We start from the raw sequence: 25,709 nt of genomic DNA, 5'->3' as shown, positions 1-25,709 counted from the left end.
TTTGTAGATATATCACGTACGTATAAGACTGTCTGTTTCTTCGTCCGTCTGTTAAGACCCGTTTCTCTCAGGAACGGACAGACATATCATGTTGAAATTTACGTCTCACACTAAGATGTGTGATCCCTTGCTAATGTAATAACTGTTAAGCTTCTACGTCAGTGCAATCAGAAGGTATGGACATTTATGTCACATCTTCGTCACTCGCAAACTCAATCATTAGAACCTATAGGGCAATCCCCGTTAACGTAGAATCATGAAATTTGCCAAGAAGCAACGTTTCGCAGTCTGAGTAAAGGGAAAAAACACAAAATTGTTAATTTGTAATGCCGGCCGCGGGGGCCGCCTGGTTCTAGGCGCTTCAGTCCGGAACCCCGCGACTGATACGGTCGCAGGTTCGAATCCTGTCTCGGGCATGGATGTGTGTGATGTCCTTAGGTTAGTTAGGTTTAAGTAGTTCTAAGTTCTAGGGGACTGATGACCTCAGATGTTAAGCCCCATAGTGCTCAGAGCCATTTGAACCTTTTTTAAAATTTGTAATCATATCGTACGAAAAAATATTTCTTTTCACATTTGTTATCTGTCGTCAATCTTCAAATTAAAACATTCTCGAAGGACTTTGAATCCCTGCGAAAGATGTCTTGCGACTATCAAGGTCGATAACAGGCAAAAATCGACAAGATTCTCGATTACCGGATTTGGATGAACTGTAATTCTGCACGGGAGCCTCGCTGCGCGAGACCTACTCGCAAGTGGCCAGTTTTTTTTACAGGCAGCTAGTTTTTAAATAGAAATTCTTCCACGGGATGGAAAGAGTTGTCAAGGGGAAATGATTTTAGGTTAGATTTAAAATTTGCTTTGCTACTTGGCGTCTTCTGTTGTTGGGCGATCATCAAAAACCGCTGTTGCGTACTGAAACCGTTTCTGAGCCAACGACAGTTGTAATAGTGGGTATTAAACTTAATTTTTAATTTTTGTACGTATGAATCTCACTAAACAGTGATGGATTATTTATGAAGAATTTCGTTAACGAATATGGGTACTTTGTTGGTACAGTTACAACGCTTAACTTCTTGACAAGGTACCTGCAATCAGGGCTCAATTTCGGCCTGGATGCGGCTGAAAAGCGTGCCGGCACCTCCCAGGAATTCTTTTTAACTCGCTGGAACAAGTCTGCACCGGAGATTTAAAATACTACGCGTTCACTAAATCACACGTAACGAGGACCATCGACTTGGGTCGGCATGTATCGAGCAGAACTAGAGGGGAAAGTGGCACGGCTAGGGGAGCAGACGGTAGGGCATTTTGTTTGTATTAAATTTCGTTTTTTAATTGTTTTCATTATCGGAAAATGTGTTTTACAAACCAGAATTTCGGAAGAATATTTTGTAAAAAATGATTTTCCGTTGTTAATTTTTCACATGTTTTCAAAACTCGAAACATGTGACTTTTATGTCTGGAAAGGAGGGGGCGTTGTATGGTTAAAGAGGTGATTACTGGCACCTAAAATTTCAGAAATTTAGCACTGTGACTACATGTTTACTGAGGGGGGACACCGGATTATTCGTGTTGTCTTCTATGTTTTACAGCCACATATCATTCACTCTGCTCGTTTTTGCGCATTCAGTGCTTTCTTTGTAAGTGGTTATGGAGTGGAAAACTGCAAAAATATGTCAAGAGGATAATTAGTCTGTTTCCAAGATTAGCAGTTATAAGAAAGCCAAAGTAGCTGAACTCCGTTGTTTGGGGAGCACCGTAATATGCTTCTTACAGTTCAAGGTTTGCCGGCCGTTGTGGCCGAGCGGTTCTAGACGCTTCAGTCCGGAACCGCACTGCTGCTACTATCGCAGGTTCGAATCCTGCCTCGGGCCTTGATGTGTGTGATGTTCTTAGGTTAGTTAGGTTTAAGTAGTTCTAAGTCTAGGGGACTGATGACCTCAGATGTTAAGTCCCATAGTGCTTTGAGCCATTTTAATTTGAGTTCAAGGTTTCACCCATATGTACACCCAAAAATTTGGAGCATTCTACCCTACTTACTGACTCCTGCTCATGTGCAACATCAATTGTCGGTATGACTCTATTTGTTGTTGTCGTCGTCTTCAGTCCGGAGACTGGTTTGAAGCAGCTCTCCATGCTACTCTACTCTGCAAGCCTCTTCCTCTCCGAATAACTACTGCAACATACATCTTTCTGAATCTGCTTGCTGTATTCATCTCTTGGTCTCCCTCTACAATTTTTATCATGCCCACTTCCCTCCAATCCTAAATCTGTTATCCCTTGACGTCTCAGAATGGGTCCTACCAACCGATCTTCTGGTAAAGCTGTGCCACAAATTCATTGTATCCCCAGTACCTCCTCATTAGGTATATAATGTATCAATACTTCTGTAGCGCCACTTTTCAAAAGCTTCTATTCTCTTTTTATCCAAACTGTTTATCGTCCATGTTGCACTTCCATATATGACTACACCCCAGGAAAATACCTTCAGAAAAGACATCCTAACATTTAAATCTATATTCGATATAAACAAATTTCTCTTCTTCAGAAATGCTTTTCTTGCCATTGCCAGTCTACATTTTGTATCTTCTCTACTTCGGCCATCATCAGTTATTTTGCTCCCCAAATAGCAAAACTCCTTTACTACTTTAAGTGTCTCATTTCCTAATCTAATTCCCTCAGCATCACCCGACTTAATTCGACTGCATTCCATTATCCTTGTTTTGCTTTTGTCGACGTTCATCTAATATCTTCCTTTCAAAACACTGTCCATTCCGTTCAACTGCTCTTCCAAGCTCTTTGCTGTCTCTGACAGAATTACAGTGTCATCACCAAGCCTCAAAGTTTTTATTTTTTCTCCCTAGGCTTAATTCCTACTCCATATTTTTCTTAACTTTCCTTTACAACCCATTGTACAGACTGAATAACATCGGGGATAGGCTACAACCCTGTCTTGCTCCCTTCTCAATCACTGCTTCCATTTAATGCCCCTCGGCTCTTATAACTGGCGCCTGGTTTCTGTACAAGTTGTAAATAGCCTTTCGCTGCTTATATTTTACCAATGCTACCTTCAGAGTTTTCAACAGAGTATTCCAGTCAGCACTGTTAAAAGCTTTCTCTAAGTCTACAAATGATAGAAACGTACGTTTGCCTTTCCTTAATCTATCTTCTAAGATAATTCGTAGGGTCAGTATTGGCTCACATGTTCCAACATTTCTCCGGAATCCAAACTGATGTTCCCAGAGGTCGGCTTCTACCAGTTTTTTGATTCGTCTGTAAAGAATTCGCGTTAATATTTTGCAGCCGTGATTTGTTAAACTGATAGTTCGGTAATTTTCACACCTATCAACACTTGCTTTCTTTAGGATTGAAATTCTTATATTCTTGTCGAAGTCTGAGGGTATTTCGCCTGTCTCATACATCTTACACACCAGATGGAAGAGTTTTGTTATGGCTGGTTTTCCCAAGGCTATCAGTAGTTCTAACGGAATATCGTCTACTCCCAGGGCCTTATTTTGACTTAGAAGTATAAAGCTTTGTAAGATTCTTCTCACAGCATCATATCTCACATCTCATCTTCATCTGCGTCAACTCTTCATCTCCCTTGTATATACACTCTACACATTCCTTCCAGCTTTCCTTTCTTTGCTTACTATCTGAGCAGTTGATATTCATACAACTGATTCTCTTTTACCCAAAGGTGTCTTTAATTTTCCGGTAGGTGGTATTTGTCTTTTCTCTAGTGAAATATGCTTCTAAATCCTTACATTTGTCCTTTAGCTATTCGTCGTTAGCAAATTTGCACTTTCTGTCAGTCACACTTTTTAAACATTTGTATTCCCTTTCGTCTGCCTCATTTGCTGCTTTTACAAATTTTCTCCTTTCATCTATTAAATTCAGTATCTCCGTTATCCAAGGAATCCTACTAGGCCTTGTCTTTTGCTGCCTTCACTATTTCATCTCTTAAAACTACCCATTCCTTTCCCCTGTTCTACTCAACCATTGCATAATGCTCCCTCTTAAGCTCTCAGCAACCTCTGGTTCCTTCCCCTTATCCAGGTCCCATCTCTTTAATTTCCTACCTTTCTCCAATTTCTTCAATTTTAATGTACAGTTCATAAGGAACAAATTGTGGTCGGAGTTCACATCTGCTCCTGGAATTGTCTTACAGTTTAAAATCTGTTTCATAAATCTCTGTCTAATCAATCTGAAACCTTTCGCTGTCTCCAGGTCTCTTCCGCGTGTACAACCTTCTTTTACGATCCTTAAACCAAGTGTTAGCGATAATTAATTTATGCTCTGTGCAAAATTCTATTAGGCGGCTTCCTCTTTCATTCCTTACTCCCAGTTCAGACTCACCTACTACTTTTCCTCTCTTTCTTCTCTTACTATCGTATTTCAGTCCCCATGACTATTAAACTTTCATCTTCCTTAACTATCTGAATAATTTCTTTTATCTCATCATACATTTCTTCAACCCCCTCATCTGCGGAGCTAGTTGGCGTGTAAACTTGTACAACTGCGGTAGGCGTGGGTATCGTGTCTATCTTGGCTACAATAATGCGTTCACTGTGCTGCTCGTAGTAGCTTACCCGCATTCCTATATTTGTATTCATTATTAAACCAACTCCTGCATTATCCCTATTTGATTTTGTATTTATAACCCTATACCTGACGAGAAGTCCTGTTCCTTCTGCCATCGAACTTCACTAATTCCTACTATACCTAACTTCAATCCATCTATTTCCCTTTTTAAATTTTCTAGCCTATCTGCCCGATTAAGGGACCTGACATGTCACACTCCGACCCGTTGAACGCCAGTTTTGTTTCTCCTGATAACGACGTCCTCCTGATTAGTCCCCTCCCTGATATCCGAATGGGGGACTATTTTACCTCCGGGATATTTTACCCAAGAGGACTCCGTCATCATTTGACCATACAGTAAAGCTGCATGCCCCCGGGAAAAATTACGGCTGTAGTTTCTCCTTGCTTTCAGCCGTTCTCAGTACCAGCACAGCGAGGCCGTTTTTGTTAGTGCTACAAGGCCAGATCAGTCAATCATCCAGACTGTTGCTCCTGCAACTACTGAAAAGGCTGCTGCCCCTCTCAACAAATACCCCTCTGTTGTGGTTGCACCTACGGTACGGCTATCTTCATCGCTGAGGCACGCAAGCCTCCCCACCAACGGCAAGGTCCGTGGTTCATGTGGTTCATGAGGGGCGGGGGGGAGTTCGATTTGTTGTACAGGACTGTACAGAACTACGTGAAATAAATACAGTCGATGCGCACATCTGCTTCCACACGGAGTCAAACCTGACAACACTATATTCAGTTCTTTTTGTTGTATAGAACTGAACATTGTGATACGAGATTTGATTTAGTGAGGAAGCAGAAGTAGCCATCAACTGTATTTACTTCATGTCGTAAAGCGTACAGCAATCAGCTGCAAATAATGGTTACTGCAAACCCAAATTTCGGTTACTGTGTAGCCATCTCGACCGTAATCTCGTTTTGCAATAAACATTATTTCCGCCTTTACTACTTAAAAATAGTGCGTTTTTTTCAGAATTTAGGGAGAGTCTATTTTCTGAGAAACAATTAATTATTCTCTGGCAAGCATCATTTATAACCTCTTCTGTTACCTTCTATCTAGCGGCGTTTTTTCCATCGGCCATTCCCTCGATGAGGGCAGCGAACTATGATAAATGGCGGAATAGTTGGCTAAGAATTTTATTGCTGGTACCAGTAACTTATTTTCAGCAGACTGCTTCTATCAACATGAACGTATGAAGAGCGGAGATGTCAGCCGTCCTAAGTGCCACATCTCACCCTTGTCAGTAGGAGCAAAAAACAAAGTAGCTACCTGTTTTGGTACATACCTTATTTGGATTGAAAATAGTTAGGAGGTACTCTGATGTCACAGAATTATTCTGCACGGTTCATCACTGCAAAAAATAAAGTTTTTGTGAGAAGTGCCGTTAATACAGAGCGACAACGTTTTATTTGTCATAACACAAGTACATGAAAAGAGCAGTAACGTTTGAAATAGGAGAAGTGCAGTTAATAAAAGCCATTTCTCGTACCTTGTACAATTCATCAGAAGAGAATAACGAAATTAAATTCAAGAAAAAAAATTTCTTAGTACTCAATTTCGTTTGTGACACAGTTCCATTTTTGGGATCAGATGTTGGAAAGTCTACTTAAAACTTGCTGTGCTATTGGGGAAGAAATGATAACATCGTCAATAGCTCTCTCTGTTTTGCGATCGATAAAAAGGGCTGGTCTTTCAGACCAAGTACTGCACGGCACGCATCTCCCGCGGTCTTTCCTCTTTTTGAATACGTTGACGTTTTTCCGTTCTTATGTGTCAGGCATCACACACATCCATGCCCGAGGCAGGATTACGAACCTGCGACCGTAGCGGTCGCGCGGTTCCGGACTGAAGCGCCTAGAACCGCACGGCCAAAGCGGCCGGCACGCTTTGATCGTACAGCGTTTGGTGATCTTACACTCCCGCCTCGACGAGAATTTTTCATCACCATATTAAAAATCGAAGAAGTCAGCTGTATGGACTGCTGTTGCACAGAATGGGCTCATAGTGCTAGATGACTCAAAAGTCTTGTGACAATCTTACCGAACAAAGGTCTTCGTTTCTCCACAATTGCAAAATCTCTGTCGCAGCTCAAAAAGTGATTCACGGAAAACCTGTGTGTTATCTTTTCAGACCAACGTAGGCTAAATAGAAGGAACGCACTGCAGTTGGAACTCGAGAGCGAAGCATTGATTGGCGAGAAAAAGCACGCACCACCGCGTAATGAATGTTTGAAACACTTCCCCCACGATTTGACGTTTGGATGAAGTCTAGACGTGCAACAGCGTCCCGAGAACACAACAGCATGACAACGCGTTTTGTGAAAAAAATGGCAGATAGGACATTCTCCATTTCCATTCTTGGCGTACATTTTGCAAGCAACTCTAGACGAATGGCGGAGACTACATCGTATCTATGTTATCAGTTTTACTTCTGACTCCATTCACATATCAAGCAATGCGAAAAAGATTGTATTTATGCTTCTGTGGGCGTCCTAATCTCTCTCGACTTACTCTAATTACCTCTACGCGAGTTATACAACGGCGGCAACATAATGGCCACATGGTGTTGGTCGATTTGGGGTAGCTAGTATGTTACATGGTTCAGAAATCATCTGAACGATTCTTTTATCGAAATGATGCGTAACACGTCAGTTTACATGTTATGTATACATGACTTATCGTAACGTTAATGAGCACGTTACTTCTTTTGTCATACTCATGCAACTGCACTACATATACATCTACATCTACATCTACATCCATACTCCGCAAGCCACCTGACGGTGTGTGGCGGAGGGTACCCTGAGTACCTCTATCGGTTCTCCCTTCTACTCCAGTCTCGTATTGTTCGTGGAAAGACGGATTGTCGGTATGCTTCTGTTTGGGCTCTAATCTCTCTGATTTTATCCTCATGGTCTCTTCGCGAGATATACGTAGGAGGGAGCAATATACTGCTTGACTCTTCGGTGAAGGTATATTCTCGAAACTTTAACAAAAGCCCGTACCGAGCTACTGAGCGTCTCTCCTACAGAGTCTTCCACTGGAGTTTATCTATCATCTCCGTAACGCTTTCGCGATTACTAAATGATCCTGTAATGAAGCGCGCTGCTCTCCGTTGGATCTTCTCTATCTCTTCTATCAACCCTATCTGGTACGGATCCCACACTGCTGAGCAGTATTCAAGTAGTGGGCGAACAAGCGTACTGTAACCTACTTCCTTTGTTTTCGGACTGCATTTCCTTAGGATTCTTCCAATGAATCTCAGTCTGGCAACAGTTTTTTTCTAGTTGTCATTTTTTAAGTAGAGATTCGTAAATAGAATAGAAGGAGTTGCCCAGGAGTATTCATTTTACGTTAGATTAAAAAATTGCTTTGGTACATATCAGGCATATTATGATATTTGGTAAAACACCAGAAATTTTTGGTGCTGCGTATTGACATTTACATCTACATCTACATGGTTACTCTACAGTTCACACTTAAGTGCCTGGCAGGGGGTTCATCGAACCATTTTCGTACTACTTCTCTGCCATTCCACTCTCGAATGGCGCGTGGGAAAAAGGAACTTCCGTTCGAGCTCTGATTTCTCTTATTTTATTGTGATGATCATTTCTCCCTACGTAGGTGGGTGTCAACAAAATATTTTCGCATTCGGAAGAGAAAGTTGGTGATTTAAATTTCGTAAATACATCAAGCCGGAAAGAAAACCGCCTTTGTTTCAGTGACTCCACCCCAACTCGTGTACCATATCAGTGACACTCTCACCCCTACTGCGCGATAACACGAAACGAGCTGCCCTTCTTTGCACTTTTTCGATGTCTTCCGTCAATCCTACCTGGTAAGAATCCCACACAGCGCAGCAATATTCCAGTAGAGGACGGATAAATATAATGTAGGATGTCTCTTTAGTGGGTTTGTCGCATCTTCTAAGTGTTCTGCCAACAAAGCGCAGTCTTTGTTTCGCCTTCCCCACAATATTATCTATGTGGTCTTTCCAATTTAAGTTGCTCGTAATTGTAATTCCTAGGTATTTAGTCGAACTGACAGCCCTTAGATTTGTGCGATTTATCGTATATCCAAAATTTATCGGATTTCTTTTAGTGCCCATGTGGATGGCCTCGCACTTTTCTTTGTTTAGTGCCAGTTTTCACTTTTCGCACCATACAGAAATTCTCTCTAGATCATTTTGTAATTTGAATTGATCGTCTGATGATTTTACTAGGCGGTAAATTACAACGTCATCTGCAAACAATCTAAGGGGGCTGGTCAGATTATCACCTAGATCATTTATGTAAATCAGGAACAGCAGAGGGCCTATGACATTACCTTGCGCAACACCAGATATCATTTCTGTTCTACTCGACGATTTACCGTCTATCACTACGAACTGTTACTGGCTTCCGAGCCACTGTCGGCTTTATTAATGGGTAATAAAGGTCATTTTCACCTCTAGTGGTTGTGTGGACATCACTGTTCCTCTCAAATTGTGTTGAAATATTTACGACGAATTTTACTAGAGATAATATGTAGTGTGACAGCGCAGTTAAAATGCTTACAAGACGACCGCAGGTGAACGCCACGTATTATTCTTACTGATCACTTTTGTGCAATCAATACTTTCTTTCTAAGTAGTGAGTTACCAGAGAAAATTATTCCATCCGACATAACTGACTGTAAATATGCAAAATCAGTCAGCAGATTGATTGTTTCCAGCTTTAGCAGTTATACTAAGAGCAAAAGCAGCTGAAGTTAACTGCTTGGGAAACTCAGCAATATGCTTCTCCACTTCAAGGTTTCATCAATATCTACACCCAAAAATTTGGAGCTTTCTACACTGTTTACTGGCACCTGCTTATGTGCTGCATTACTTGTTGGTATGACTATTTGTTGTACAGAAACGAATGTGGTGTTATCAGGTTTGATTCCATGTGAAAGCAGTTGTGTCCAGCGACTGTATTTATTTTAGTAATGTTTATTGCAAATCCCAAATTCGGCCAATGTGTGACCATCTTGACCGAAATCTGGATGTGCAAAAATATTATTTGTGACTTTACTAGTTTAAAATAGTGTGTCCTTTCATAATTTAAGGAGAGTCAATTTTCTGAGAAGTACTTAATAGTTCTCTGGAAAACATCGTTTACAATCTCTTATGTTGCTTTCTCTCTAATGGGATTTCTTCCATCCACCATTCCCTTGATCAGAGTAGCGAACTGAGATGGAGGGCGGAGTTGTTGGATAAGAATGTCCTTCCCTCTAGCCGTGACTGGTTTTCAGCGGGCTGGTTCTACGTATGAAGAAGAAATGTCAGACGTTCTGAGTACATCTCGCATTTTTCACGAGAATCGAGAAACAGTGAATCTGATTTCGTATATAAATGTATATCCAAAAAATTTAGACTCTATTCCGAAACCATAAAATTGAAGAAATTCTTCCAATCCATATGTGGCATACAGCAAACCAGTGCTTAACAGTATCGGTTAAAAACAGTCTTGGTTGCAATTTTAGTTTTTTATTTTGCACCTAATGCTTACTACCTGAGCCCCCATCTTACTCTGTTACTCGCTTCTGTGAACGGGAACGCGTTATGCAGATCTTGGTGCCTTTCGCGTCCATCTAGAAAAGATAACCTGTAGATGCCTCAATAAGGCGAAACGCGTCGTTGAAAAATAAAAAACTAAAATTGCAACCAAGACTGTTTTTAACCAATATAGAATTGAAGAATTGAAGACATCGTCTGTGAACAGTGGTAAGGTTTAGTGGATGAGAAACAGAGAATTTCTGTATGGTGCGAAAAGTGAAAACTGGCACTAAACAAAGAAAACTGCGAGGTCATCCACATGGGTACTAAAAGAAACAGAATTATTGCACGTAAAACATGGCGCTCATGTGATGTGCTTTAGTTATATAAATTGAAAGTTCCATGATAAAGCGAGAGATGCCAGGTGTATCTCTAATTGCAAATTCTCATTGACGGCAACCTTGTCGGGGTATGTGTGTACAAACAGTGATAATTGACAAAAACATGGCTGCCAGTAGTGGTAACGTGTACGGTTTTCGTGCCAGGATCCAGGGATGATTTGTGCTCATCCGAGGATAAAGATCCTGATCCTGATTATGGGTCCTAACGGAAATGCGTCTTAACTGTTATTGCTAATCAAGTAAATGCGAATAGTTCTTTAATCATAGATCGAGGAATTCCGCCTCAGCCAAGACACCTTTTCAGTTTCGTTTTGCCCAGTCTTGTTTCAGCACTTTTTGTGCTATCGTCAGTGGGTTATTTTATTTTCTTGCTTACATGGAGTTACTAGACATTTATGTTGGTAGCTAGTCTGCTACAAAATCTACAACCTGTCATGGCTTTGATGTTGTAGTGTTTTCTCATATGTTATGGCGAGGTGAATACGCTGATTTCTGTGACTTACGGTCGTTTGACAACGCACTTTCTATGAATTTTCAAACATGGGCAGAGTTTTCGCCGTGTTACAACAACTGAATGAAATATCACAATGGACGCACTTGAAATTTCTTATTCATGAGATTTTATTAATGGCGGCGAAACCTATGCCCATGTATGAAAATTCTTAGAAAGTGCGTTTTTAACGACCATAAGTCACAAAAGTCAGTATACCAAAACATATGGGAAAACACTACAACATCAAAACCATGGCAAGTTGTAGATCGCGCAGAAGACTGGCTACCAACATAAATAAGCAATAGCTTCATGTAAGTAAGAAAATAAAATAACCCACTGAAGATAGCACAGAAAGTGCTGAAACATGTCTGGATAAAACGAAACTGAAAAGGTGTCTTCGATAAGGCGGAATTCCTCTTCCTATTTTCATAGCAAACACGGACATAAGAAGAACTGTAACACAACAAGATGATAATTCTGTAAGCAAGTAAACAAATGTTAAGTCGTGTCCCTCACCGTAGTTTACGTGAATTTATGCAACTGCCTTAAGGTAGAAATGTTAAAGGTCATTTTAACATTGTTTATGTGCTGTAGTAAGACGACAACAAAATTAATTTCCTATCGTGCTGAATCAGTCATTAATTTTTGAAGTGGTAATCCTTTATACTTAAAAACTTGTATTTTTATCTTAGTATCGTAAACTGAAACAATTTGGACGTTTTAAATTTGTGTTTTTGACTACGATCGCAACAACTTTGGTTGATTATGCTGTCGTAAACTGTAACAATTTGGACGTTTTAAATTTGTATTTTTGACTACGATCACAACAACTTTGGTTGATTATGCTGTAGGAAATACTACAACCAACTACAAGTTATTATTTTTAGAAATGATCTTATCGCGTCGTAACTGGTTTCGGGCCTGATCCCATGGGGAGCCCATAGTGTTCATTTCTTGGCAAGTTTTTCGTTTATGTCCTAAAATATAACAAAGTTTTTGTGGTTACATAGTTTACAGAAGGTTTTATATTGCTTATAAGCTCTATACATTGCATTTCACGATAAGCTCTCCTCTACATATTGTAATACAGGGGTTTATTCTCTTTTTTGTTTCATGCTGATCCACGAGTTAAACTAAACACAATGTGACGAGCACGTTTGTTTACATCGACTGCTGATTTTATTCGCCAAATAAAGTGATATGTGTATATATATGGTATGGGTCTGGAGCTACTGCAAAAATACTTCACTTTGTGACTGATAATTTTAAAGCTATACATTTAATTACCAAAATGCAAAATACTCTCGTCATAGCACAGAAAAAGCGAATATATCCTGAACTGAGTTAGAACTATAAAAGAAAGGAACTAAATAGCTTTCCCGCTTATCTGGCAGCTTCAAACACATTTCAATCGATACATCTTGACGTATTGGCGAGTTCTTACTTTTTACTGTTAGTTCATCGTCTCAAGTAAAGTAACTTCATACCAGATCCACCCCCAGAAACTTAATCCCCTCAAAAAAACTTTTTTTAGCTTTTACGTGTATTTTATTCAGCCATATGATATTATAGATTGTTTACTATGGCAGGCGAATCTTCTGGATTTTGGGTACGGTTTTGCTTAATGTAGCTTATAAATAGCAAGATGGAGGCGTGCCAACACCTTGTACTTAAGAGAGTTAACTGTGTTGGGGAAGTAGGGTTAATTTGTAAAAAAGCGCTAATATTTCAGTATGTTTCGATTTAAATGTCTCTGAAGCTGCCAGATAAGTCGAAAGTTAATCCCTTTCTTTTATATCCATAACTCTGCCCAGAACATATTCACCCCTTTTTGGGCTATGATAAGAGCATTTTTCATTCTGTTTTACAACTCTTACTCTACCATAATTTTGACATTAGATCGCCATAGCTTGGCAACCGATGCAGATTTTTATTGAACTAGACGATAACTGGTCCGTTATGTCTTTTTATTGTCTTTCTAACAATGTTGCTTATTTGCGGCAACGGATAAAGCTATTATATAACAACAGTATAACCCATCAGTTACATGTACTGGTCTGTCTGCTTACAAAATTTGAACCGATTCGCACAAGTTTGAAACGTAGATGTCAAAAAAAAAAAACCTCACAAAATACGCGTTTTTTGCACTAAAAATCTGAATGAAGCTAGGTTTTTGAAATCTAATTTTTAATTTTATCGTAAGAATGCATTTTTTATTTATTTGATAAAATTTAAAGCGTTTACGCGCATTCAATTCACGAAAGAACGAACTTTAAGCTCGACTTTAAACCGCCGTATATCGACAACGCATAAAGATTATTGGGTAAAAGAAATTTCTTTTGGCCTTTGTCCATTTATCTACCTTCGTGCAAAGGTTGAACCGATTCGTAGAAGTTTTAAATATGTAGGTGGACTGCTACAGAAACCTCCCAGAAAAACAAATTTTTTGTATGTTTTTCCCCGTAAAATATCCGAACGCTGAACATGCAAATTGTGCCAATAGTAGAGCTTTAATTTTCACGCAACTACAATCTTTTGCAAAAGGACTTAATCGATTCGCACAATTTACCTGGACGCCAGCTGCGGTTCGCCTTTCAAGCCTTTGTTAATAGGGCTACCCAAGACAGTTATTCGAATGGCTATAGAAATGGCTGCTTGTCCAGGCAAAACCACAAACTTTTTACCCTATGGCCCTAATTCGGATAGGAAGCGAGCAACAAGACCACCCCAAACTGCGATTCTGCTCGCGGCCTTTTCAGAGATACGTATGTTACAGCGCTTCTACGCTGTAACGATCTAGATTTGAAAGATGCTGGTAATGATCTATGAAGAATATTCTCTCCGTCAATTAATTATTATTTCTATCATTTCAAATATAAGATCTGTATGAAATTTTGGAGGTATATTCGGTTTCTAACTCGAGTTGAGCATTGAGGGTGCAGTCAGGTTTACTGTGAATATGGAGGTACATTTCCTAATTTTCTACGATGCTTAGTTCTGTGTTTCCGTTTTGGGCCAAGGGAGCATCGGAGGTGGACTTATTTAGGTTGTTGAGCCTGAGAGCAACCACATGTTCTTGGCATCGTGCTTTGAAACTCCTATCAGTTTGGCCAATGTAAAATGTGGAGCACACAGAACAATTTATTTTATAAGTGGTAGGCTTGTGGTGTACTTCATTCTTTGAATTTAAGTTACGAACAGTTTTGTCTTTAATCTTTTGCCAAGAAACCAACGCTACCGTCTCACGGTGGGCTCACACCCGTAACTATTAACTGTACGATAAAATCATAAAAAAACTTGTGGCTGATTGCAGAATTTCCTACGGTTAAAAACCATTCAACAGCCAAGATCGCATAATATATTTCTTTATTTAACACAACCGGTTTCAAATGACTACACTGTTATCTTCAGGTCTTAAAATCTTTCTGTTGTAAAACATGTTCATTTTTCACTGAGCTTACGCACAAGATGTCAAGTGGATAAAATAGCACACTATTTAAGGTGTGTCATCGCTAAAATATTTAAAACCATAAAGGGCCTTGTGTAAAAGGTAATGTCCACGCACATATTGCTGACAGTTGCTTGATACATCATACAGCCACGGTACATAATAGCAAAACTATTTAGCTATGCTGGTAGTATAATAAACATTGCGAATACACATTATATGACATATAAGGTACAAGTTGATCTGTTTAGAATATGCCCAGCGCAAGTAAAGAGTTGTGCTATTATGTACCGTGGCTGTATGATGTAACAAGCAACTGTAAACAATATGTACGTGGACATGGCCTTTTGCACAAGGTCCTTTATGGTTTTAATTATTTTAGCGATGACAAACCTTTCACAGCGTGCTATTTTTATCCACCTGACATCTTGCCGTCTTGCACGTGAGGTCAGCGTGACATGAACTTGTTTTACAACAAAAAGATTTTAAGACCTGAAGATGACAGCATAGTCTGTTGAAACAGGTTGAGTTAAATAAAGAATTATTTTATGCGATCTTGGTTGTTGAATGGTTTTTAACAATTATACAGATCGCCCTTCAGTACTCTCAAAATGAGAAAATTCAATTCCCTACGTTGTAAATGAGTAAAACAGTTGCGGTATTCTCTAATCATAATGCATAAAATAATGTTTCGTTACCTCGACCAGCAAGTAAACAACGTTAAGTACCTACAGATGCAGTTTTGAGGATAAAATTTTTTACAGACTATATAATTTTAAACATATGCCGCTACTCAAGAAATATTTGAAAGCAATGACTTACTGGACGAAAAATCACAATGGATGTACTTGAAGTATCTTATTTATGAGTTTTTATTGAACCTTTACTGTGCAATTTCTCAAAACAACCAAGTTGTCCATTACCTCTGTTTACAGCCGATGCCTCCAGTTATGCGTCTCACCTCATTACTGCAGGAAATGAAGTTCTTGTTTCATGTGCCATTAACACTGAGGTACTACGTTTTACTTCCGATAACAGAAGTGCAGAAGTACAGCAGTAATGTTTTAGCTAGTAAAAATGTAATCAACAAAAACCGTTTATCGTATCTTCTCGTATTCCTGAGCGCCTGCAGCGTAGCAGCTATCTTGTAAAGACATTTTGTGTGTATTATACCAGGACTTGTAGGGGGGAGTGAGTACGTAATATTTTGAATAGGAACCGAGGCCTGGAAGCGTCATCCAACGACGCTACAGACTATCAAAGTTATAGGCGCTGGTGTCTGTAAATGTATGTAAATACGGAATGATTCCGTGATGATGTTACAAGCTTTCTAGGATGATAGAGACGGATAAATGTACCAATCTGAGGTAGGAGCCCTGTGCCGAAAACGAAAGTCTAAAGCTACAGGCGAAAACCTGATACGTCTAACAGTGGAATACAAGTACCAACTTTGTTGTTGCTAAGATTCTAGGATAGGCAACTTTCAGAGGTGGTAGTATGGCCCAAAACAACAAAAAATGTCTGGTTAACATGGGCATTAAAATGCATACGTTAAGAGCTGTGAGCACCTGTTCAGTAGACGAGATGCGTTTCATAATAGCGAACATAAACAACTGCACACTTCATTGAGGTAATTTTTGCTGAAACTCTTATTTTTAACTTCAATGTAAGGTTGCTCTCTTATTCTGCTCGTAAATAAATCTGCATTTTGCTCATTTTGTAAACGGAACTTCATTCGTGTCCGTCTGAAGCAAAAGTGCTATTTTATATACAGTGTGTAAATTTTAAGTTGACAAACCAGAATAACTCGAAAAATAAGCTTCACACGAAAGATGTGTGGAATCCAAAGTTGATTATTTTCGAGGGGGACATCTGCTGGTGCTAAAATTAGCCCACCACCCCAGCCTAGGGGTGGGGCTGGAGGCAACTTTAAAATTTCAAATGGGAACCCCCATTTTTTATTGCAAAATCAGATTCTACATAAAAAACTACGTACATTCTGTCTTAAACATTTTTTTCACTTTTGGTAGTTGGCGCTGTAATTCAAGAAAATCCATGTTTTCATTTTTGCGTGGAAAATGGCTATGGATAAATAAAAGATACTTGTTTACTTCGTAAATTTAGATACGTTAAAACTAAAACTCTCCCTCTCTCCCCATTTTTGCGTGGAAAATGGCTATGGATAAATAAGATATTTACTTCGTAAATTTAGATACGTTAAAACTAAAACTCTCCCTCTCTCCCCATAGGGTGGGGTTTGAGAGAGAGGAATTAGAGTTTTACAAATGTTGACCCAAATACTGTATTAATTATTTCCGCAGAATCGGATAAATTTCGTTTGTTTCGTGGTCATGAGGCCACACAACATTTAATTATCAAACAAATCATCTGACTAGGTAACTAACTAACCAAGCATCCTACTTACTAACGAGTGAACTCTTTTATTTATCCGTAACCATTTTCGACGCAAACCAGATGTAAACAGCAATGAAATTCTGAACTCAGATTGGAATGTATACCGCAGAGACAGGCTAGATACTGAAGGGGGAGGCGTGTTTATAGCGATAAAAAGTGCAATAGTATCGAAGGAAATTGACGGAGATCCGAAATGTGAAATAATTTGGGTGAAGGTCACGGTTAAAGCAGGCTCAGACATGGTTATTTGATGTCTCTATAGGCCCCCGTGGGTCAGCCGGTGTTGTGGCAGAACACCTGAAGGAAAATTTGGAAAATATTTCGAGTAAATTTCCCGACCATGTTATAGTTCTGGGTGGAGATTTTAATTTATCAGATATAGACTGGGAGACTCAAACGTTTATAACGGGTGGCAGGGACAAAGAATCCAGTGAAATTTTCATAAGTGCATTATCTGAAAACTACCTTGAGCAGTTAAACAGAGAACCGACTCGTGAAGATAACATATTAGACCTTCTGGTGACAAACAGACCCGAACTATTTTAAACAGTTAACGCAGAACAGGGAATCAGCGATCATAAAGCGGTGCATCGATGATTTCAGCCGTAAATAGAAATATTAAAAAAGGTAGGAAGATTTTTCTGTTTAGCAAAAGTGACAAAAAGCAGATTTCAGAGTACTTGACGGCTCAACACAAAAGTTTAATCTCAAGTACAGATAGTGTTGAGGATCTGTGGACAAAGTTCAAAACCATCGTACAATATGCATTAGATGAGTATGTGCCAAGCAAGATCATAAGAGATGGAAAAGAGCCGCCGTGGTACAACAACCGAGTTAGAAAACTGCTGTGGAAGCAAAGGGAACTTCACAGCAAACATAAACATAGCCAAAGCCTTGCAGGCAAACAAAAATTACGCGAAGCGAAATGTAGTGTGAGAAGGGCTATGCGAGAGGCGTTCAATGAATTCAAAAGTAAAGTTCTATGTACTGACTTGGCAGAAAATCCTAAGAAATTCTGGTCTTATGTCAAAGCGGTAGGTGGATCAAAACAAAATGTCCAGACACTGTGACCAAAATGGTACTGAAACAGAAGATAACAGACTAAAGGCCGAAATACTAAATGTCTTTTTCCAAAGCTGTTTCACAGAGGAAGACTGCACTGTAGTTCCTTCTCTAGATTGTCGCACAGATGACAAAATGGTAGATATCGAAATAGATGACAGAGGGATAGAAAAACAATTAAAATCGCTCAGAAGAGGAAAGATCGCTGGACCTGATGGGATACCAGTTCGATTTTACACAAAGTACGCGAAGGAACTTGCTCCCCCTTCTTGCAGCGGTGTACCGTAGGTCTCTAGAAGAGCGTTGTGTTCAAAAGATTGGAAAAGGGCACAGGTCATCCCCATTTTCAACAAGGGACGTCGAACAGATGTGCAGAACTATAGACCTATATCTCTAACGTCGATCAGTTGTAGAATTTTGGGACACGTATTATGTTCGAGTATAATGACTTTTCTGGAGACTAGAAATCTACTCTGTAGGAATCAACATGGGTTTCGAAAAAGACGAGCGTGTGAAACCCAGCTTGCGCTATTTGTCCACGAGACTCAGAGGGCCATAGACACGGGTTCCCAGGTGGATGCCGTGTTTCTTGACTTCCGCAAGGCGTTCGACACAGTTCCCCACAGTCGTTTAATGAACAGAGTAACAAGATATGGACTATCAGACAGATTGTGCGATTGGATTGAAGAGTTTCTAGATAACAGGACGCAGCATGTCATTCTCAATGGAGAGAAGTCTTCGAAGTAAGAGTGATTTCAGGTGTGCCGCAGGGGAGTGTCGTAGGACCGTTGCTGTTCACAATATATATATATATATATATATATATATATATATATATATATATATATATATATATATATATATATATATATATAAATGACCTTGTGAATAACATAGGAAGTTCACTGAGGCTTTAGTACATCGAGAGGTTGTAACAACTGTAGTGAAATGCAGGAGGATCTGCAACGAATTGACGCATGGTGCAGGGAATGGAAATTGAATCTCAATGTAGACAAGTGTAATGTGCTGCGAATACACAGAAAGAAAGATTCTTTATCATTTAGCTAAAATATAGCAGGTCAGCAACTGGAAGCTGTTAATTCTATAAATTATCTGGGAGTAGGCATTAGGAGTGATTTAAAATCGAAAGACCATATAAAATTAATCGTCTGTAAAGCAGATGCCAGACTGAGATTCATTGGAAGAATCCTAACGAAATGCAGTCCGAAAACAATGGAAGTAGGTTACAGTACACTTGTTCGCCCACTGCTTGAATACTGCTCACCGGTGTGGGATCCGTACCAGGTAGGGTTGATAGAAGAGTGAGAGAAGATCCAACGGAGAGCAGGCGCTTCGTTGCAGGACCATTTAGTAATCGCGAAACCGTTACGGAGATGATAGATAAAATCCAGTGGAAGACTCTGCAAGAGAGACGCTCAGTAGCTCGGTACGGGCTCTTGTTGAAGTTTCGAGAACATACCTTCACCGAGGAGTCAAGCAGTATGTTGCTCCCTCCCACGTATATCTCGCGAAGAGACCATGAGGATAAAATCAGAGAGATTAGAGCCCACACAGAAGCATACCGACAATCTGTCTTTCCACGAACAAAATGGTTCAAATGGCTCTGAGCACTATGGGACTTAACTTCTGAGGTCATCAGTCCGCTAGAACTTAGAACTACTTAAAGCTAACTAGCCTAAGAACATCACACACATCCATGCCCGAGGCAGGATTCGAACCTGCGACCGTAGCGGCCGCGCGGTTCCAGACTGTAGCGCCTAGTTTCCACGAACAATTAGAGACTGGAATAGAGGGGAGAACCGACAGAGGTACTCAAGATACCCTCAGTCACACACCGTCAGGTGGCTTGCGGAGTGTAGATGTAGATGTAGATGAAAAATGAGAACATGGATTTCCTTGAATTACAGCACCAATTACTAAGAATCAAAACAAATGTTTAAGACAAAATGTACGTAGTTTTTTATGTAGAATCTGATTCTGCAATAAAAATGGGGGTTACCATTTGAAATTTTAAAGTTGAATCCCGCCCCACCCCCAGGGGGCTGGGGCGGCGGGCTAATATTAGCACCAGCTATTGTCCCCCTCGAAAATAATCAACTTTGGATTCTACACATTTTTTTGTGTGGAGCTTATTTTTAGAGTTATTCCGGTTTGTCAACTGAAAATGTGCACCCTGTATAGTCAGAGTCAACGAAAAACTACAAAGTGGTAAGTCAAATATTACGTTAATTTTCATTTTTTGCCTTTGAGGTATCACAACTGACAAAAAAGTGTCACTTCCGAATCTCTGATAGAGTGTTACTCCAAAATGTTACTCGGTCGGTTTCTAGAAATTACTTTGATCCTAAAATTCTAAGGGAATAACAAACGCCACCGGAAGTACTATCTCTCCGGACTAGCATTACAAAATGATGTTGAATCAACATTGCTTGAGACCTTTGATCAAATGTTGGAAGAAAATGTTTTCTTGGCAATTTCAGTATGAAGATCTGTGAGGCAATGACGAAGAATTCAGTTAATACGTATGTTTTTGGATAGGGTCCGCCTTTAGCAAAACAGAATTTTGTTTTTTAACCTAAACATGTTTCACTGGAGTTGCAGCATCTTCAGTGGGTTTTTATTTTTCATTTGTTAAAGATAAAGAGTATTCTCTGCTGTTTGTATACATGTAGTTATTGGTTTTTAAATCGTAATTACAAATATTTTGAAAAAAAACACATAAATTACGAAAAAGGTATAAATTCGTAATTTATGTGTTTTTTTTCAAATATTTCTAATTACGATTTAAAAACTAATAGCTACATGTTTACAAACAGCAAAGACACTCTTTATCTTTAACAGATGAAAAATAAAAGCCCACTGAAGATGCCGCAACTGCAGTGAAACATGTTTGGGTTAAAAAACAATATTTTGTTTTGCTAAAGGCGGACCCTATCCAAAAACATACGTATTGCTAAAGCAAACGGAAGAAAAGAGCTTCAACCCCAAGATGATTAATTCAGTTAATGTAATCAAACATTCTCTGGACAGTCTTATTGGCTTGAGACCTTCTTTAAAAGAAGGAATTTATGCAGCGAGCAATCCAGAGGATAGACGGTATGGTATTTTCAGTATGAGGAAACGCAGATACATTGAGTGGTTTTGATAGTTTTATACCACTAGAATGGATTAACCCCCTCCTCTCACCCCAACACTCCGAACAAAAATTACTGTTCGTATCAGTTGCAGTGGCACAATTAAAAACCTTGAAATATGAAATAGAACGTATTGCTTTTTCCGTACCATTCATCATATAGCAAGTATATATTTAGATTTAGTTGCACCATATGTTCTCCAAATCATGACTTATACAATGGAGAGATGAAATGTGACAAGAATTCTGGAAAAATTGACTTAACACATTGCAAAACGAGCGTAAATGAACAATTTGATTTTGACCTGCTAAGAGGCACGTGTGTATGGTGACAGTCATTTCACGGACATTTTACGCAGCATTTATTGCCATTATGATGTTCGTTATTGAGATCAGGCACTTTCGGTGCAGCATTAGCAGGTCTGGCTTGAGAATGAACCAGCCGGTTCGAAACTAGTCATAAAACATGCGTACTGCAACTGTTGACAGAGCCGTCAATAAACACTTCATGAAATGTGTAGAAGTTTTTCAGGCTCGGCACACCACTCCTGATTGCTATCGGGGAAAGCGTTCGATAAGATTAACTGGGAAAAACTGAAATGATTGGGGCTAGTTGTTTCGTTAAATTGAAAGGCAGGGATGTAAATACGATAAGACTAAACATTTCACATGGAAGATTTTCCTACCGGCAGACGTAAAACTACTTGTTAACAGTGTGCGGTGAATTCGAGTGCACGGCAGGTGGCGTCATCACACTAATCGATACATATCATTAAGCTGAAGTCCGCGGCCGGGTTTTTTGTCTGTTTGTGAAGGCTAATCTCAGGAATTGTAGTAGGGATATTGATATGGTTATCACTAACAGTTAGAGACGAATTCACGAGGAAGGAATAGACTTCAGGGAGAAAAGAATTATCCTGCAACTCTAGAAAAATCAGAGTGCTGTCATAGGGGAGGATGCACCACAGTGTAAGATGTTCAGAGGGATAAAACAGAGATGTAGCCTGTCTCTGCCATCATGTAATTTCTAAAAATAGAATGCAATGAAGAAATCGTCAGTACCGACCAGCAATGGGATAACAATTAGCGGACTATTTTCCAGATGATATTGCCTTATTAGGTAGGAATGAACCAGAGACTGGTTTGATGCTACTCTCAATGCTAATATTTGACCTGTGCCCTCTATCCTGTGCAAGCTTCTTCATCTCCCAGTACCTACCGCAACCTACATCCTTCTGAATCTGCTTAGTGTATTCAACTCTTGGTCTCCCTCTACGATTTTTACCATCCACGCAGCCCTCTAATACTAAATTGGTGATCTCTTGATGCCTCAGAACATGTCCTGCCAACCGATCCCTTCTTCTAGTCACGTTGTGCCACAAATTTCTCTTCTCTCCCATTCTATTCAATACCTCCTCATTAATTATGTCATCTACCCCTCTAATCTTCAGCATTCTTCTGTAGTAGCACATTTCAAAAGCTATTCTCTTCTTGTTCAAACTAGTTATCGTCCATGTTTCACTTCCATACATGGCCACACTCCATACAAATACTTTCAGAAAAGACTTCCTGACACTTACATCTATACTCGATATTAACAAATTTCTCTTCTTCAGAAACGCTTTCGTTGCCATTGCCAGTCTATATTTTATATCCTCTCTACTTCGACCACCATCAGCTATTTTGCTCTCCAAATAGCAAAACTCATTTACTACATTAAGTGTCTCATTACCTAATCTAATTCCCTCAGCTTCACCGACTTAATTCGATTACATTCCATCATCCTCGTTTTGCTGTTGCTGATGTTCATTTTATATCCTCCTTTCAAGACACTGTCCATTCCATTCCACTGCTCTTCCAGGTGCTTTGCTGTCTCTGACAGAATTACAATGGTTCGGCGAACATCAAAGTTTTTATTTCTTCTCCATAGACTTTAATTCTTACTCCAAATTTTTCTTTTGTTTTTTTCTTCACTGCTTGCTCAATATACAGATTGAATAACATCGGGGAGAGGCTACAACCCTGTCTCACTTCCTTCCCAACGACTGCTTCCCTTTCTTGCCCCTCGGCTCTTATATCTGGTTTCTGTACAAATTGTACATAGCCTTTCGCTCCCTGTATTTTACCCTTGCCACCTTCAGAATTTGAAAGAGAGTATTCCAGTCAACAGTGTCAAAAGGTTTTTCCAAGTCTACAAATGCTAGAAACGTAGGTTTGTCTTTTCTTAAGCTATCTACTAAGATAATTCGTAGGGTCAGTATTGCTTCACGTGTTCGAGAATTTCTACGGAATACAAACTGATCTTCCCCGAGGTCGGTTTCTACACGTTTTTCCATTCGTCTGTAAAGAATTCGTGGCAGGATTTTGCAGCTGTGACTTATTAAACTGATATTTCGGCAATTTTCACATCTGTCAACACTTGCTTTCTTTGGGATTCGGATTATATTCTACTTGAAGTCTGAGGGTATTTTGCTTGTCTCATACATCTTGTTCACCAGATGGTAGAGTTTTGTCAGGTCTGGCTTTCCCAAGGCTATGAGTACAAATTGAATGTTGTCTACTCCTGGGACCTTGTTTCGACTTTGGTCTTTCAGTGCTCTGTCAAACTCTTCACGCAGTATCATATCTCCCATTTCATCGTCATCTACATCCTCTTCCATTTCCATAATATTGTCCTCAAGTACATCGCCCTTGTATAGACCCTCTATATACTCCTTCCACCTTCCTGCTTTCCCTTCTTTGCTTAGAACAGGGTTTCCGTCTGAACTCTTGATATTTATACAAGTGGTTTTAATTTTCTGCAAAGGTCTCTTCAATTTTCCTGTAGGCAGTATCTATCTTACCACTAGGGAGACATGCCTCTACATCCTTACATTTGTCCTCTAGCCATCCCTGGTTAAGGGGGGTAGGTCTTCAAACGGGACGACTTGGAACAGAAGAGACACCAGAGGAATTTTTAACTTCCACTGCCTATACTTTTGAAAATAAATTCATAAACTTGGTCAGAATGACCAGAAAGGATTCAGGATTTACACTTATAGTGGTGGAAGAAAATAATTTATTTTTTTACATTTGTATTTCACCTGGTTTTCACTTACCATTGGCTGCATTTGTTGCTATAGGCAGACTTTTCTTCATAAGTAAGGGAGATTCTTCGATTAATTTTGCACAGCATACAAACCATACTTACAGGTGTATGAAACTCTAGAATTTTCGAAATATATTAAAAACTGTGGTAAAAATTGAGATAATTAACTATAATATTTGAGTTTTTTCTAAACATAAAGTTTAAAATGTAACAGCACATTCATTTTTTCATAAATTAAATAATTCCTTGAGTTTCATACACCTGTAAGTTTGGTTTGTATGCTGTGCAAAATCCATCGAAGAATTTCTCTTACTTATGAAGAAACGTGTACCTATAGCAACAAACGCAACCAATAGAAGTGAAAAATTATGAACTTTCACATGTAAATTCCTTTTTTTTAACGTCCACTGCTATGATTGTGAATCCTGAATCCTTCCTGGTCATGCTGACAAAGTTTTATGAATTTATTCGTAAGAGTATATACAGTGGAAATTAAAATGTCCTGTGGTGTCTCTCCTGCTCCAAGACGGCCCGTTTGACGTCCTACCCCCTTAACAGAGCAGTACGAGATGAAAATATACAGATGCAAAGTAAAAATAATGAAGTGCACAGGAGGTGGGAAAGAGAACGCAGTTCTGCACGTCGGAGGTGGAAAGTTGGCACAGGTGTACTTCGCTGGTGGTCGGGGCTCAGTTCGAAGCGGGACTCATCACTGAAGACAGTTCTACTCCAGTCAATGAGATTCCAGGACGAAGACGCGTCTGGAGTCGCCCCGGACAGCGGTGGGGTACCGAACTGACTGTCGTCCGCCATGCTACCCGGCGATTGGGAGTGGTGGTCTGGGGCGCCATTTCTTTTCATAGGAGGACCCCTCTTGTTGTCACCCGCGACGCCCTTGCAGCACAGCGGTATTCTACGCCCAATTTCGTTGCCCTTCGTAACAAGCCTGCCGGGACTTACATTTCAGCAAGATAACGGCCGCCCGCATACGGCGAGAGTCTCTACTGCTTTTCTTCGTGCTTGTCAAATTCAACTGTGGCCAGCAAAGTTGCCAGATGTCTCCACAATTGAGAATATTTCGAGAGCTATGGGCAGTTTTGTGGCGGCGTTCGTAGCGACAAACACTTCGCTGTAGAAACGGCTTACGAAGTCACCGCCACACTTTTAATTGCGGGCCGACCGGTCCGCTGGAACAGTGAACAGAAAGATGAAAACCCAAACACTCTGATTAAATAAAAGTCGGTACTTATCTTTATTAACGAAGATACAGAAACACAGTAGTGAACTCCGTGTCTACAGAAATCTGTCTAGTTCGAGTCGGAGCGGCTAGGTCAGCGTCGGCTGACGACAAACAACAACTCTGCTGCGATGAACACACAACGGACTAGCAAGTACACAAATCGGTGGCGAGTATACAACTGAGCGGCGAATACAGACTGTCCTAGCGCTCGCGACTCCAGCGCTTAAGAAGCCAGAAGCCAGCGGTGGCGCGCGCAGACTTGCGGCGATTTCCTGTATCGCTGGCGCTGCTTATGCGGAC

This window comes from Schistocerca cancellata, chromosome 12 (assembly GCF_023864275.1).
Source record: "Schistocerca cancellata isolate TAMUIC-IGC-003103 chromosome 12, iqSchCanc2.1, whole genome shotgun sequence".
In the NCBI taxonomy this organism is placed as follows: domain Eukaryota; kingdom Metazoa; phylum Arthropoda; class Insecta; order Orthoptera; family Acrididae; genus Schistocerca; species Schistocerca cancellata.
The sequence above is the reverse complement of the archived record's forward strand: the minus strand, read 5'-3'. Positions refer to the sequence as shown.